Source organism: Heterodontus francisci, unplaced genomic scaffold, assembly GCF_036365525.1.
Source record: "Heterodontus francisci isolate sHetFra1 unplaced genomic scaffold, sHetFra1.hap1 HAP1_SCAFFOLD_1536, whole genome shotgun sequence".
Lineage (NCBI taxonomy): Eukaryota > Metazoa > Chordata > Chondrichthyes > Heterodontiformes > Heterodontidae > Heterodontus > Heterodontus francisci.
In genome coordinates, this window is record NW_027141285.1 from 50,001 (window position 1) to 55,000 (window position 5,000).

Sequence of the window (5,000 nt, forward strand, 5' to 3'; positions counted from 1 at the left end):
GACCCCGCAGGCTGACCGGGAAGGTGAAGACTCACCCCGCTGAATGCCCGGCCCCGGGAACCCTCCGGCGCCGGGGCCATAACTTCGGGGAGGAAGGTCCGAGCTCCGCGCGGTCGACGGCAGGTGAAAGGGGCCGGTGCGCCGCGGAAGGCGACAGCAGTCCCGTCAGGCTGCACCTCTGCTCGGGCGAACGGCGTCAGGAAAAGGGGGAGAGCACTTCCCCACCGATAGCTCCGGAACGCCCGGACCCATTGGCCCGCGGCACCGGTGGCTGCTAGAGGGGCTCCGGCGCCGTCAGCCGGGGTACGTCCCAGGCCGGCCGGACGGCGGGCAGCCGGAGGCAACGGCCTGGAACGGAGCCAGACTTGAGTCGTTCCGTGCCGTGGGCAAAAAGGCAGGGCTGCGGGTCAGCGCAGTTTGGCAAACCTAGCCGCAAGTGCGGGAAGGGCGGAGGAGCACACGGACGCCGCCTTCCCAAACTGAGCCCAAAGTGCCCAGGCATGCCCCCTTGATCTCGCCTAATCAGTGAGCCCAAAATAATTTCAGAGTGTGGAAACCTGATCCAAAAAGGTCGAAAAGAACGGCCAGAGATCAAGTCCGAAAGGGGAAATCAGTAACAAGCAAGCAGAGTAATCATTAACCAAAAAGCGCAAAATTATGTTAAAAGTGTGAAATCATTAACCAAAAAGTCGAAAATAATGTCCAGAGACCAAGTCCGAAAGTACAAATAATTAACCAGTAAGCAGAGTCATCATTAACCAAAAATCGCAAAAGTAAGTAAAAAGTATGAAATCATTAACCAAAAATCGCAAAAGTAAGTAAAAAGTGTGAAATCATTAACCAAAAACTCGAAAATAATGTGCAGAGACTAAGTCCGAATGGGCAAATGGTTAACCAGTAAGCAGAGTCATCATTAACCAAAAATCGCAAAAGTAAGTAAAAAGTGTGAAATCATTAACCAAAAATCGCAAAAGTAAGTAAAAAGTGTGAAATCATTAACCAAAAACTCGAAAATAATCTCCAGAGACTAAGTCCGAAAGGGCAAATGGTTAACCAGTAAGCAGAGTAATCATTAACCAAAAAGGGCAAAAGTAAGTAAAAAGTATGAAATCATTAACCAAAAAGCACAAAATTAAGTTAAAAGTGTGAAATCATTAACCAAAATGTCGAAAACAATGTCCAGAGACTAAGTCCGAAAGGGCAAATGGTTAACCAGTAAGCAGAGTAATCATTAACCAAAAGGCGCAAAAGTAAGTAAAAAGTATGAAATCATTAACCAAAAAGCGCAAAAATATGTTAAAAGTGTGAAATCATTAACCAAAAAGTCGAAAATAATGTGCAGAGACTAAGTCCGAAAGGGCAAATGGTTAACCAGTAAGCAGAGTAATCATTAACCAAAAGGCGCAAAAGTAAGTAAAAAGTATGAAATCAGTAACCAAAAAGCGCAAAAATATGTTAAAAGTGTGAAATCATTAACCAAAAACTCGAAAATAATGTGCAGAGACTAAGTCCGAAAGGGCAAATAATTAACCAGTAAGCAGAGTAATCATTAACCAAAAATCGCAAAAGTAAGTAAAAAGTGTGAAATCATTAACCAAAAACTCGAAAATAATGTCCAGAGACCAAGTCCGAAAGGGCAAATGGTTAACCAGTAAGCAGAGTAATCATTAACCAAAAAGGGCAAAAGTAAGTAAAAAGTATGAAATCATTAACCAAAAAGCACAAAATTAAGTTAAAAGTGTGAAATCATTAACCAAAAAGTCGAAAATAATCTCCAGAGACTAAGTGCGAAAGGGCAAATGGTTAACCAGTAAGCAGAGTCATCATTAACCAAAAATCGCAAAAGTAAGTAAAAAGTGTGAAATCATTAACCAAAAACCCGAAAATAATGTCCAGAGACTAAGTCCAAAAGGGCAAATGGTTAACCAGTAAGCAGAGTAATCATTAACCAAAAATCGCAAAAGTAAGTAAAAAGTGTGAAATCATTAACCAAAAACTCGAAAATAATCTCCAGAGACTAAGTCCGAAAGGGCAAATGGTTAACCAGTAAGCAGAGTAATCATTAACCAAAAATCGCAAAAGTAAGTAAAAAGTGTGAAATCATTAACCAAAAACCCGAAAATAATGTCCAGAGACTAAGTCCGAAAGGGCAAATGGTTAACCAGTAAGCAGAGTAATCATTAACCAAAAATCGCAAAAGTAAGTAAAAAGTGTGAAATCATTAACCAAAAACTCGAAAATAATGTCCAGAGACTAAGTCCGAAAGGGCAAATGGTTAACCAGTAAGCAGAGTAATCATTAACCAAAAGGCGCAAAAGTAAGTAAAAAGTATGAAATCAGTAACCAAAAAGCGCAAAAATATGTTAAAAGTGTGAAATCATTAACCAAAAACTCGAAAATAATGTGCAGAGACTAAGTCCGAAAGGGGCAAATAATTAACCAGTAAGCAGAGTAATCATTAACCAAAAAGCGCAAAAATATGTTAAAAGTGTGAAATCATTAACCAAAAACTCGAAAATAATGTCCAGAGACTAAGTCCGAAAGGGCAAATGGTTAACCAGTAAGCAGAGTAATCAGTAACCAAAAAGGGCAAAAGTAAGTAAAAAGTGTGAAATCATTAACCAAAAACCCAAAAATAATGTCCAGAGACTAAGTCCGAAAGGGCAAATGGTTAACCAGTAAGCAGAGTAATCATTAACCAAAAATCGCAAAGTAAGTAAAAAGTATGAAATCATTAACCAAAAAGCACAAAATTAAGTTAAAAGTGTGAAATCATTAACCAAAATGTCGAAAACAATGTCCAGAGACTAGTCCGAAAGGGGCAAATGGTTAACCAGTAAGCAGAGTAATCATTAACCAAAAATCGCAAAAGTAAGTAAAAAGTATGAAATCATTAACCAAAAAGCACAAAATTAAGTTAAAAGTGTGAAATCATTAACCAAAATGTCGAAAACAATGTCCAGAGACTAAGTCCCGAAAGGGCAAATGGTTAACCAGTAAGCAGAGTAATCATTAACCAAAAATCGCAAAATTAAGTTAAAAGTGTGAAATCATTAACCAAAATGTCGAAAACAATGTCCAGAGACTAAGTCCGAAAGGGCAAATGGTTAACCAGTAAGCAGAGTAATCATTAACCAAAAATCGCAAAAGTAAGTAAAAAGTGTGAAATCATTAACCAAAAACTCGAAAATAATGTCCAGAGACTAAGTCCGAAAGGGCAAATGGTTAACCAGTAAGCAGAGTAATCATTAACCAAAAGGCGCAAAAGTAAGTAAAAAGTATGAAATCATTAACCAAAAAGCGCAAAAATATGTTAAAAGTGTGAAATCATTAACCAAAAAGTCGAAAATAATGTGCAGAGACTAAGTCCGAAAGGGCAAATGGTTAACCAGTAAGCAGAGTAATCATTAACCAAAAAGCGCAAAAATATGTTAAAAGTGTGAAATCATTAAGTCCAGAGACTAAGTCCGAAAGGGCAAATAATTAACCAGTAAGCAGAGTAATCATTAACCAAAAAGCGCAAAAGTAAGTAAAAAGTGTGAAATCATTAACCAAAAAGTCGAAAAGATAATGCCCAGAGACTAAGTCCGAAAGGGCAAATGGTTAACCAGAAAATCCGTCGAATAATGTCCAGAGACTAAGTCCGAAAGGGCAAATGGTTAACCAGTGGAAGGGCGATCAAGCGGAAAAATTTGCCCCGGTTACCCGGGATGGAGTTCCAGAGGTCCGGCCAGAGTTGTCAAATTCGTCCCGCTGATCGGACGCTTGTCATTCGGGTGGCTGGGGTTGGCGGGGTATCTGCACAGTAGTAGGAGGTGGCAAGTCGGGACTTGGACGTTTATTCCAAGAGTCCACCCGAGCCTCCAGGTCTGCAGAGACCGACCCTAGCTGCCGCCCAACCGACTTTTAAGCCTTTTTCGGATGGGATTTTTTCCCATTTTCGTCCATTTTTCGGGTTTTCTGTCGGCTTAATAGGCGGCAGCCTGACCCCCGGCCGAGGCGGGGGGCGCACTCTCCCTTGCGTAAGGGTCCGGATTTGCCCCGGAAAGTGCCCCCGACGGCCTCCCGACCCGGGTGCCTGCAGGGCGGGGGGAAAGGGTATTCCCAGCCGCAGGAAATCATTAACCAAAAGACTTAGCGTCGGGGCAGAGGCTAAGACCCGGGCTGGTGAAATCATTAACCAAAAGGAATGCACCCTTTTCCGAAAGTGCAGGCCGAAATAAGGCGAGCCTTGGGCCGGGAAGGCCAAAACCCCCAACTCATGGAGTGTATGGGGTCGGACTCGGCGACTTTCCCGGGCCCGAGTTGACCTTTCCCCACGGGGGCGTCAAGTTGCTCCCGCCAAGAGGGCACGTTGCATTTGCTGCCGCTCTAGTCCCCGGGCTAGTTAATCAGTTGCCGTCGGAAGTCCCGATGCCGAAATGAAAAATGGCCGTTGCGGCGATTTGGCGCCTCATTTTCGGAAGGACTACCGGCAGGCAACCCGCCGAATTGACACTTGCGATTCGGGTGGCTGGGGGTTGGCGGGGTACCCGGAGATTTTCGGGAACTCGATTTTCAGACTTTTGCTGGCCAGCGGTTTGCACTTGCAAAGTGGCCGAAGAGTGCTCCCTCAAGGAAGGACCTTCTTTTGAAATAAAAGACCTTCCGAAGAGTGCCTGGAAGTCATTTATGAGCATTTAAGGTAAATCTGGCGGACTTTCCATGCTCTGTTGCCGGCTCTGAAATATCGCACAGTTGGGTCTAGGCCGGTAGACTGGCTGTGAAAACAGACAAAGTGTTTTGGCGAGCGAGAGAAAACAAGGCCTTGGAACAGATTGGGGGGTGCGGAGGCACACCACACCCACAGGAAAAAGAATAATGAAAAAAAAACCAAAGTCTATGACATGTCTGTTGGTACAGTGAGAAAAGCAAAGAAGGGAGGCTGCGATGGCAGAGCAAAGCCGACCTTCATACAGATATACATGTCAAAGAAAGAAACTATGACCGCAAAAGACTTG